Source organism: Rattus norvegicus (genome assembly GCF_036323735.1).
Source record: "Rattus norvegicus strain BN/NHsdMcwi chromosome Y unlocalized genomic scaffold, GRCr8 chrY_unlocalized_2, whole genome shotgun sequence".
Taxonomy (NCBI): Eukaryota; Metazoa; Chordata; class Mammalia; order Rodentia; family Muridae; genus Rattus; species Rattus norvegicus.
In genome coordinates this window covers 849,841-862,500 of record NW_026947378.1, presented here as the reverse complement: position 1 = coordinate 862,500, position 12,660 = coordinate 849,841, and the positions used below count along the sequence as shown (strand labels likewise).

At 38.2% G+C, this 12,660-nt stretch overlaps 1 long non-coding RNA gene across 1 annotated transcript in view; it reads right to left on the bottom strand.

Annotated features, from left to right (window-relative positions):
• Nucleotides 1-12,441, bottom strand: part of LOC134484621 (uncharacterized) — a 38,561-nt gene extending 26,120 nt beyond the window's left edge. Inside the window, exon 1 of the long non-coding RNA XR_010062138.1 lies at nucleotides 11,269-12,441. This is a non-coding gene — a long non-coding RNA (uncharacterized LOC134484621). The remainder of the gene's footprint in view (nucleotides 1-11,268) is intronic.
• Nucleotides 12,442-12,660: the final 219 nt, after the last annotated feature.

Here is a 12,660-nt window from a genome sequence, read left to right as displayed (position 1 = left end):
CAAGTAGTATGGAATACAATCATAAAATAGGTTTGTTCCTTTGAAAATTTCAAAATTACCCCAAATAATACTTAAATATCATTAATAAATCAGAACATTTTGTATCCTAAACCCATATAAACATGACAATTATGAAATAGAAGTAGATGCGTATTTGTGGATAAAAGCTGTTTCTGGAGAGGCACTATTTTATGTCTGGGATAATTTCACTTCATTGGTAGATGGGTTAAATCAAAGTCTGATAATGAAGACCTTGCTGTAAAAGACCATTCTCTCACTAAGGGACTCTAAAACCCTGTTGTATAGAGTGCTAGCATTTCAATGTATCTCTTAATGACACTCCATTGGTTAGATGTGCCATATTTCCTGTATTCATTCCTCTGTGGAAGATCATCTGGGTTCTTTCAGCTTCTGGCTATTATAAATAAGGCTACTATGAACATAGTGGTGCTCATGTCTTTGTTATATATTGGGGCATCTTTTGGGTATATGCGCAAGATAGGTGTAGCTGTGTCTTCAGATAACTCAATGTCCAATTTTCTGAGGAACCTCTACACTGATTTCCAGAATGGTTATATCAGTCTGCAATCCCACCAACAATGGAGGAGTGTTCCTCTTTCTCCACATCCTCTCCAGCATTTGCTCTCACCTGAGTTTTTGATCTTAGACATTCTCACTGGTGTGAGGTGGAATATCAGGGTTGTTTTGATTTGCATTTCCCTTATACTATAGTTGTTGAATATTTCTTTAGGTATTTCTCTGCCAATTGATATTCTTCAGCTGTGAATTCTCTGTTTTGCTTTGAACCCCATTTTTCAAATGGTTATTTGTCTCCCTGTAGTCTCACTTCATGTGTTCTTTGTATATTTTGGATATAAGCTGTCTATCAGTTGTAGGATTGGTAAAGATCTTTTTCCAATCTATTGGTTTCCATTTTATCCTAACAACAGTGTCCTGTACCTTACAGAAGTTTTTCAGTTTTTTTAAGATCACATTTGTTGATTCTTCATCTTAGAACATGAGCCTTTGGTGTTTTGTTCAGAAAATTTTCTCCAGTGCCCATGTGTTTGACATGTTTCCACACTTTGTCTTCTATTTGTTGGAGTGTATCTGGTTTGAAGTGGAGGTCCTTGATCCAGTTGTACTTATGCTTTCTACAGGGCAGTAAGAATGGATTGATCTGCAATCTTTTACATACTGACCCACAGTTGAACCAGCACCACATGCTGAAAATGCTGTCTTTTTTTCCATTGGATGGTTTTGACTTCTTTCTCAAAAATTAAGTGACCATGGTTGTAGGGGTTCATTTCTGGGTCTTCAATTCTATTCGACTGGTTTATTTGCCTGCCTCTGTCACAACGCCATACAGTTTTGTTTTTTTTGTTTTTTTTTTTTTTATCACTGTTGCCCTGTAATACTTCTTGAGTTTAGGGATAGTGATTCCCATGGAAGTCCTTTTATTGTTGAGGACAGTTTTAGCTATTCTGTGTTTTTTTTTTATTCCAGATGAATTAATGAATGTTCTGTCTAAATCTTTGACGAATTGGATTGGAATTTTGATGGGGATTGGAATGAATATGTAGGTTGCGTTTAATATAATGGCCATTTTTACTGTATTAATCCTGCCAGTCCATGAACATGGGAGATCTTTCCATCTTCTGAAATCTCCTTCACTTTCTTCAGAGACTTGAGGTTCTGCTCATATGCTCATATTTTTTACTTACTTGGATAATGTCACCCCAAGACATTTTATATTATTTGGGGCTATTGTGAACGGTGTCATATCCCTACTTTCTTTCTCTGCTTGTTTAGCTTTGTGCAGAGTTATTTTTATACTCAGCCACTTTGCTGAAATGTTTATCAGGCTTAGTAATTCTCTTGTGGAATGTTTGAGGTCACTAAGTATACAATCATATCAACTACAAACAGTGCTATTTTAACTTCTTCTTTTCCAATCTATATCCCTTTGACCTCCTTCAGTGTCTGCTTGCTCTGACTAAGATGTCTAGAACTATATTGAATAAGTTGTGAGAGAGTGGGCACCCTTGTTCAGTCCCTGATTTCAGTGTGATTGCTTTAAGTTTCTCTCCACTTAGTTTAATGTTAGTTACGGATTTGCTGTATATGTTTAGGTGTGGGCCTTAAATTCCTGTGCTTTCCAGGACTTTTTTCATGAAGTGATGTTGAATTTTGTCAAAATCTTTCTCAGCATCTAATGAAAGGATCATGTGGTTTTTATCTTGGAGTTTATATAGTGAATTATGGTGTTTGTTTTCTGTATATTAAAGTATCCCTGCAAGCCTGGGATGAATCCTACTTAAACATAGTAGATGATTGTTTAATGTGTTGTATGAATAGGTTTGCAAGAATTTCATTGAGTATTTTTGTGTTGATATTGATAAGAGAAATTGGTCTGAATTATCTTTCTTTGTTGGGTCTTTGTTTTAGTTATAAGAGTAATTGTGACTTCATGAAAGCAATTTGGTAGTACTCCATCTGTTTCAATTTTATGGAATAGTTTGGACAGTATAGTTATGAATTTTTCAATGAATTTTGGATGGATTTCTGCACTAAACCCATCTAATCCTGGACTCTTTTTGGGTGGGAGAGTTTTGATGATTGCTTGTATTCCTTTGGGAGTTATGGGTTGTTTAAATGGTTTATCTTTTCCTGATTTAGGTTTGGTATCTTGTATTTGTCTGGAAAATTGTCTTTTTTTTCCAGATTTTCAAGTTTTTTGAACCTAGGCTTTTGTAGTACAGCAATTTTTTTTTAATTTCCTCTGATTCTGCTGTTCTGTCTCCCTTTTTAATATTTGATTTTGTTAATTTGGACACACTCTCTGTATCCTCTGCTTAGTCTAGCTTTGGGTTAATATATCCTGTTGATTTTTTCAGAGAATCAGGTATTGGTTCTGTTGATTCTTTGTATGGTCCCTTTTTTTCTACTTGGTTGATTACAGCCCTGAATTTGATTATTTTCTGCCTTCTACTACTCCTGCATGTATTTGCTTCTTTTTGTTCTAGAGCTTTTAGGTGTGCTGTCAAGCTGCTGATGTATGCTCTCTCCTGTTTCTTTCTGCAGGCACTCAGAGCTATGAGTTTTCCTCTTAGCACAGCTTTCATTGTGTTCCAAGAGTTTGGGTGTGTTGTACCTTCATTTTCAGTGAATTCTAAGAAGTCTTTAATTTCTTCCTTTATTTCTTCCTTGACCAAGTTATCATTGAGTAAAAAAATTGTTCAACTTCCATGTATATGTGGGCGTTCTTTCCTAATTTTTATTGAAGAACAGCCTTAGCCCATGGTGGTCTGATAGGATGCGTTGGATTATTTCTATCTTTCTGTATGCTTTGAGGCCTGCTTTTTGACTGATTATATGATTAATGTTGGAGAAAGTGCCAGGAGGCTGTGAGAAGAAGGTTTATCTTTCTGTTTTAGGATAGAATGTTCTGTAAATATCTGTTAAGTCCATTTGGTTTATACCTTCTGCTAGTCTGTCTATATCTCTGTTTAATTTCTGCTTCTGTGATCTGTCCAGTGATGAGAATGGGGTGTTGTAATCTTATACTATTATTTTTTTGCGGTGCAATATGTGCTTTGATCTTTAGTAAGGTTTCTTATGTGTATGTAGGAGCCCTTGTAATTGGAGCATAGACATTTATGATTTTGAGTTCATCTTGGTGGATTTTTCCCTTGACGAATATGAAGTGTCCTTCCTTATGCTTTTTGATGACTTTTGGTTGAAAGTCGATTTTATATATTCTTCAGACCATTTGCTTGGAAAATTGTTTTCCAGCCTTTTACTCTGAGGTAGTGTCTGTCTTTGTCTCTGAAGTGTGTTTCCTGTAGTGCAAAATGCTGGGTCCTCATTACATATTGTGTGTCAATCTGTGTATTTTTAGTGAGGAATGAGTCTATTGATGTTGGAGATATTAAGGAATAGTGATGGTCACATTCTGTTATTTTCATAATTGGAGGTTAGTTTATGTTTGTGTGCTTCTCTTCTCTATGTGTTGTTGTGAAAAGATTAATTTCTTGCTTTATCTATGGTTTTACTTGAATCCTTGTGTTCGGTCTTGCCAGTTAGTGTCCTTTGTAAGACTAGATATGTAGAAAGGTATTGTGTAAATTTCGTTTTGTCATGGGATATCTTGGATTCTCCGTCTTGTTAATTGAGAGTTTTGATGGATACAGTACCCTGGGATGGTGTTTTTATTCTCTTAGTGTCTGTATGACATCTGTCTATGATCTTCTGACTTTCATAGTATCTGGAAAGAATTCTGATTTAATTATGATAGCTTTGTCTTTATATATTACTTGACATTTTTCCTTACAGTTTTTAACATTTTTATTTGTTTTGTGCATTTGGTGTTTTGACTATTATGTGATGGGAGGGTATCCTTTTCTGGTCCAATCTATTTGGAGTTCTGTAGGCTTTGTGTATGTTTATGGGCATCTCTTTCTTTAGATTAGGGAAGTTTTACTCTATAATTTTGTTGAAGATATTACTGTCCCTTGATGTTGACAGTCTTCACTTTCTTCTATACCTGTTAAGACTAGGTTTGATCTTCTCATTGTGTCCTGGATATCCTTTATGTTTTGAGCTAGGTCTTTTCTGTTTTACATTATGTTTGACAGTTGTGTGATTCTTCTGCTCCTTAGATTATGTCTTCTATGTCTTTTATCCTGTTGGTGATTCTCACTTCTATGACTCCTGGTCTCTGTCCTAGGTTTTCCATTTCCAGGGTTATCTTCCTTGTGCTTACTTTATTGTTTCTATTTCCATTTTTAACTCCTGGGTGGTTTTGTTTATTTCCTTCTCCTGTTATGCTGTTTTTCAAGTAGTTCTTTAAGGTAGTTTTGTGTTCCCTCTTTCTTGCATTATATTTGTTTACTTCAGTTTTTTCTATTGTCCTGCATTTTCTTAAGGGAGTTATTAGTCTTAACATCCTCCATCGTCATGATAAATGTGAAATTAAATTTAGATCTTCCTTTTCTGGTGTGTTTAGATATCCAGTGTTTGTTTTGATGGGAGAATTGGGTTCTGTTGAGCCCAAGTAGTCTTGGTTTCTGTTGTTTGTGTTCCTGTGCTTTCTTGTGGCCATCAGGTGGTCTCTGGAATTAGCTTGTCTTGCTCTTTCTGACAGTGGCTTGACCGTCCTGTAGGCTCGTGTGTCAGGGCTGCTGTAGACCTGTTTTCCTGTTTTCTTTTACCCAGTTAAGGGAACAGAGTATTCTGCTCTCAGGCACGTAGTTGCTCCTGTCCACTTACGTTCAGCTGTCCCTGTGGGCGGGAACCAGAAGGAACTTCCCATACTTCTCCTAGGTCCCTCTGTGGGGGGAGGGGGCACAGATGGTACAAGGTGTTTTCCTTTTGAGTCAGGAATCTGGGCAGAGAGTAGTCTCCTCTGATTTCCCAGGAGTGTCTGCTTATCTGAGGCTCTAGTTACCCCACCATCATGATTTGGGTACAGGGAGCTGTTTGACAAGATCAGTTCCGATCCAGGCACAGTCTGGAACATGGTGCTCCAGTAGATTTACTCCTCCTATATTCCAGAGTCACTATGCAATTTTGTCTTGGGCCAGAGATGTGGGCAATTGTGGGCAGAAGTGGTAGTCTGTGTGCATTGTATGCTCAGTATTGCCCACACTCCTGGGTGATCAGCTCTCTCTCCCACAGTTTCTAGGAGAAGGGAGCTTTGTGCTGGAATCAGCAAGGTTCAGGAGCCAGCTAGAAACTGGAAATGCCTGATCCCAGAGGAGTTCTGCCTTTGCATGTCCTGAGTCAACCAGTGAGCTCGCTTCAAGCAGAAAAGTTGGAATCACCTCTTCTCTTAGGCCTGAACTCACTTGTTGGGCTGACTTTCAGCTTTCCATAAGGGCTGCAACCAGAAGTGTCTTGGCCCTACTGCTCCTAGGTTCCTATGCACAGGAGGCCCAGATGGAGCTAGGTGTTTTTTTCTTGAGTCAGGAATTTGAGCAGAGTTCTCATGGGTTTCTGCCCCTCTGACAGTGTAATACTTCCCCACCCCTCATGACATTTGGGTGTAGAATACTGTTTGGACAAGTTCAGATTCAGCTGCAGTTTGGACTGCAGGGCTCCTGCAGATTGACTGCTCCTATATTCATGTGTCCAGTGGCACTATGCAGTTTCCTCTTGGGCTAGGGATCTGAGCACATGTGGGAAGAAGTAGCAGGGTCTCCTCGCTGAGGTCTCAGTATTGCACACTCTTCTGGGTGTTCAGCTCTTGTCCCACAGACTTTCCAAAGGATTTCAAATGTTCACTCCCTATCTTACAGGTCCTCAGTCTTTCCAGTTCTCCTCCAAATTTTGTTGGAGAAGACGCCTCTGGTTAAGGGGAGGTACAACAGGCCCAATCAGAAAAAAAAAGGGGGGCTGGAAATCTTCTTCTCTTAAAGGTAATCTCATTGATTTCTCATATTCCACAAGTGGAATAAGTCCTGCCCCTTCTCCAGAAGAGACTTTAATACCTTTGCCAGCTGCCAAAGCAGGGCAGAGAGCTCTGTCCATTCACAAAGACAGTCAAAGATGTGCCCTATCTCCACCAACGTGCTTATGAAATCTGCTTCGGGTAAAATGAGTTTGAAACCTGATTCTGCTGACAAAGCGGATTGCAGAACTACCCTGTTAAGCCAAGAGGACATTCAAAGTCCTCCACTATTAAAAATGCGCTTAAATCATCACTTATGATCCAAGGCGTACAAAATACAGTTACAAATACCCAAGTGAACCTCATAACACACATACCAGCCCAAGAAGAGACAAAATTTTCTCCATGTACACCATTAGATCAAGGACCATTGACAGTTTCAGAAGGGGCTCTTGAGAGTTCCACACCCACGCAAGATGTGGTAGAAATTTCTGAATCCACCGATGGAACTCCTGTGCCTTCTGCACATAAAAAATATGTTCTAGCAGCCTCACCATATCCCCCAGTACTTCAAATGTCCCTATATAATAGAGAATTATTCAAATATCCTCTACCACTGAAGGGACCCTCCTGACATCCCATTAGGCCCACAAAAGCCAAGTTTATCAAAACACACTGTCAATGAGCCATGCAGACTCCATATTTATACAATGTGCAGAGAAGATAAAATATCCCCTACCTCCTCAGGGGACTCTAAGTCGTTCTGTACTGAAAGCAGAGGCTCCAAAATTTTCCACATATACATCAGAGATGCTAGAACTTCCCAAAACTGAGCAGTATTCTCTGAGTATTACTCTATCTCAAAAAGAGACTGTGGGACAAGAAACTTCTACAAAAGGAGGTCTACCCATAGCCACATCTTTAGAAATGTCTTGTGGATGTGACACATATACAAAAGATATTCTAGGACAGATTCCATCTGTAGAGAAGTTTATGGACCCAACCATATGTGAACCATGAAATGCGAACACCAGAGTCTGTAGCATCCTCGACAACTGAGGAAAGGGATTCCTTGTATTCCATTAGTGTAAAAGAATGAATACGACCTCCACAAATTCCACAGTAGGCTATAGGAACTTCCTTATCTCCTCAAAATCAGCCATCTTCCCCAACTACAGAAGATGCTACACACTCTTCCAAATATTCAGAAAAGATTGCCATTCCTTCTTTATACCCACAAGCAGACCCAGAACATCTGCCAAATACCTCAAAAGCTCTGGATTTTACCTCATCTTCTGAAGGGGCTTTAGAGCCTGTTTTGCCTCTCAAGCAGGCTAGGGAACCTGACACTTCTATAGGAAAGTCGGTTTCCACTTCTCCAGCAGAAGAAAAATTCTCTTGGAACTTCCACAGTTACAAAACAATATCTAGAATATGTCTATGATGCTCAGGGAGAGGTCACATTTTCAGAGGTAGCTCTAATACATACCCTCCATTCTGATATCACAGTAAGGATTCTACACGTATACACGGTACATTAAGACCTTCCTCATCTGAGAAGGATGTCTTAGGATCTACTGCATCTGAACAGCATGTTTTAGAACTATCCCCATATACCTAAGTAGATTTATTTAACATGTCCACTCTGGGGATAAAGAGGCGACATTCTCCCTCTACCAAAGTGGACCACAGGCATCCAGTTTCTATAAAAAAAAAGGTTAAGATTTGATCCTTCTGATGTAGTCTTGAGAAATTTCCTCTAAAGAAGATAGTTTCAAACATCCCCCTTCTGCCAAAAGGGATCTTGTGCCATCTTCTGCAGCCAAAGAGACAGCAAAAGCTACATCTTCTCCTCAGGTGAGTCCTAACCTTCTCCATCTGTCCAAAGGGCCATGGAATTTCCAAAAAATATGAAGGAAGTTTGCAAAGATGCCATTCCTTGAAAGGACTTGCTGGACATTCCATATTGTCCCAAGATGCTCAAGTAACTCCTCCTTCTACAAAAAAGGCATGTTCACCGTCTACCCTAGGGTTTAAGAGAATTTCTTCACCCCTCTCTAGGGCTCCAGAAAGTGTTCTCCATGCTCAAAGTGGTTTGTCATTGTGCAAATTAGACTTCAAACATTTAAAACCTTTTTTTTTATATTACCAAAGGTCTGAGGGAAAGTCCACATCGAAAAAAAATCATTTAGACCTTGTGCCATTAGTCCAAGTATATCAGAAAAATTCCATGTCTTTTAAAGCACCTAAAAATCTATCTTGCTCTAGCACTCGTCCTAGAAAACAATTACCTTTAGTCATACAATCCCTAGGATCATTGAAATACAAAAAGGGGTGTCTAGAAACTTTACCATCTGCCAAAAGGTCTTTAGGATGTTCACCAACTTCTCCAAGAGCTCGGTTAACCCATAGAAGAACAAAAGAACTAAAGCCATCTGCTCAGGGTGTTTTCCAAAAACCACTTATTTCTTCTTTGCTTTTATACCAAGACAAGAGGCCAGCTTCCTCATCCCCATCTCTGATCTCTTCTTCCTATTTGTTCTCTCTCCCAAATCGCTCTGTACTCTGAATTAGATGCCAATTACTAAACCATAGACATATGGAAGGAGGTAGTTGCTGTCAAAACAAAACTTGTGATATCACATAAGAAGCAACGGCTCTCCAGGACACAATTGAATTTTCAAGGAGGGCCTAATGATGATGGAACTGCCATAGCCTACCTGCTCAAGAGCTTCCTTGCATTGACCAGATTTGGTTGTGCACTTTCCAGTAGTGTCTCCTGTGACACAGTAGAAACATTTACATGCTACATCTCTGTACAGCTAGAGCCTTCTCTCTGCTTTATTAGTGATTACATGCTCTGAATGAAGAAAGTTAGTCAGGGGCTTGTCATGGGTAGAAAAGATCTAGGAACACAGAAGGAAAGATATTCTTCTGGAGATTAATTTTATTCTCCGGTCAAATCCTGTGACATAAAGTTCAATTCCCTAGGTTTTCCCTGTTTTGCTGGTGCCAGTATTTTCCCTACAGAACTTTAATTGAGTGAATATTGTTTTATATTTTCTGATTGTAAATTCATTTACAGGGGACATTATATATGTTCCTGCATGTGTACTCAAAATTTCATTTTTCAAATTCCATTTTTTGCAATGAATTTGGTATCAAACGTGGCTCAGCTATAGAGTGAATATAAGAGTGGAAATATTGTGTACCTACTTCTAATGATCAACTCCCAAATCCATATTTTATCCATTAATTACAAGACATCATTAAAGCAAAGGACAACATGGAGTATAGAATGTGGTTCTGAAGTTCTATTAGATATCAGTCCTCTAATATCTACCTTCTTGTGTTCCCAGGGATAGGCTTGAGGGTTTTGGATGTTGTACCATGATTCTTTCTTCAGGCCACACATCAGTTTCTGAGTGATGGGCAGTGATAGGAATGGCTTGTGGTCCAATGAAACCTCAAATTCAATAGGTTATAAAAAACAGGAGGGAGTCTATTTGCAATTGTCACTTGTGGATCCTATAGTCTTCACCTTGTTATGCAGAATCCATCCAAATATTAAACCAAAATTCCTAGTTGTAGGATCCACCAAAATTGTATATATATATATATGTATGTATATAAATGTATATATATATATGTATATATGTATATATATGTATATATATGTATATATGTGTGTGTATGTATTCACTTATATATATATATATGTATATATGTATTCATATATGTATGTATGTATATATATATATATATGTGTATATATATATATATATATATATCAGGCACAAAAACTTGATAAGATTGATGAAGATAAAATTGCATTCTGCCAATAAATGGTTTTAGATCTTTCATGAGAGACACAGCTAGAGCATGTCAAATACAGAAGTGATTGCTAGTGGCAAACCAGAGAACTGAATACAGACCCCTTGTTTGTAGATGTTGAGAAAGGATTACAGGAGCTGAATGGGCTTTCAACCACCATAAGAACAACAAGTTCAATTAACCAGGGCTTTCTGGTATTAAACCAATATTCCATGACTGTTTATGTACAGACCTGTGGCTCCAACTTCATATGTGGCATAGTATGGCGATGTTGATCATCAATGGAAGGAGAAGCCCTTGGTTCTCCCTAGTTAAAGGGAATGTCAAAGCACAGTAAAGGTTATAGATAAGGATAAGGGGACCAGCTAGGAATATTAAGGACAGGAAACTGGGAAAGGAAATAACATTTGAAATGTAAATATAGAAATATCCAATTAAAAAAGGTATATACGGGGCTGGGGATTTAGATCAGTGGTAGAGCGCTTACCTAGGAAGCGCATGGCCCTGGGTTCGGTCCCCAGCTCCGAAAAAAAGAACCAAAAAAAAAAGGTATAAAATTTGCTAAAAAAAAAAGGAAAAAAAAAAACAAAAGATAATTAGCAGCTAATCAGACCTATTGAGTCAGTAATCCAAAGGGTTCCTGTCAGGGATTTATAGTCAGAATAATACTAGTGGAAAGATGGAGATGATGAAGATCAAATTTGGAGCACTTCTCTCTCCCAAATACCAGTATCAGACACTTACTGCTCTATAAGTATCCAAATAATTGAGGAGTTTACTCTGAGCTGAGGAAAGTATACTTATTTTTCACTTCTTCCTTAGGACCATTTTCTTCTGGGCAATAAGAACAAAAATCCATGAGCTCTAAGGAAAAGAACAGTGTCCTTCCATACACCTGGCTTTTGGGAGAAAGAAATTAATGATATAAACTCTCTGACTTCCAGGAACCATTAGAAGCAGGGAAGTCCAGATTCTTCTGAGAGGCTCCCAGCTCCTGATCCCATGTGTGGAAGGATCAGATCAATTCTATCTCTTCAACTTACATATTCCACTCCTACCAAGGCTTCAGTGAGATTTCTCAGGGATGATGTATTTCTTCCTTCTTTTATACCAAGACAGAAGACCAGCTTCGTTCTCCCCATCTCTGATTTCTTCATCGTCTTTGTTCTCCCTCCCTAATGACTGTTTCCCCTGAATTTGAGGCCAATTAGTAAAACCTATAGGTACTGAAGTAATATCTGAGAGGCATTTGCAGTCAGGACAACACTTATTACATCACAGAAGAAGCTAGTGCTCTCAAGGATACAAGAGATTTTTCAGGGAGAGCCTAATGATATTGTCACTGAGAACTGCCATGGCCTGACTCTAAACAGCTTTCCTTACATTAACCAGTTTTGAGGGTGCCAATTTAGGTATGTCTCCTGTGACACAGTGGAAACTTTCGTTCTCCATCTCTCTAAAGCTAGTGACTTCTGAATTGAGAAAATGAGTCAGGGGCATGGCATGGATAGAAATTATTTAGGAACTTGGAGTGGAGGAGATTCTTCTGGATAATATTTTTATTCCCAGGTCAATTCCTGTGACATACAGTTCAATTTTCTAGGTTTTCTTAATTTTATAAAGGCCAGTACTTTACCTACACACCTTTCGTTGAATGAATATTGTATTTCACTTTCCTATTGTACATTCCTTCATAGGGGACATTATAAATATTCCTGAATATGTACTCAAAAATTCTGTTTTCAAATTCCATTCTCTGCTATGATTTTGGAAACAAAGTGGGCCCATCTATAGACTGAGAATAACAGTGTAAATATGGTGTACCTACTTCAATTATAAATTCCCAAATCCTTATGTTATTCAAAAATTACCATCATCAATAAAGCAAAGGACCACATGGAGTATACAATTCTTTTCTCTATTCACATTTGATATCTGTACTACACTATCTACTTCCTGTGTTCCCATGGCCAGACTTGAAGGTTTTAGATGTGTTGCCATGATTCTTCCTTAATGTCATATATAAGAAACAGGAGCATGGGCAGGGGGAAGAAAGACTTGAGGAACAGTGAAACCTCAACTCAATACCTTCATAAGTACAGGAGGGAGTCTCTTTGATATACTCATTTGCAAACTCTACATTCTTGACCTAGTTGTGCAGAATCCATGTAATCATTCCACCTAACCTAATAGGTGTAGGAAGCACCTAAAGTATATATATATATATATATATATATATATATATATATATATATATATATATTCAACCACCAAAACTGGATAACATTGATGAAGCTAAGAAATGCATTCTGCCAGGAAACAGATATAGATATTTCCTGAGATACAAAGCTAGAGCATGTCAAATACAAATGTGAATGTCAATGGCAAACCAGTAAACTGGAAATGGAGTTCCAGTTGGTAGATTCTGAGAAAGG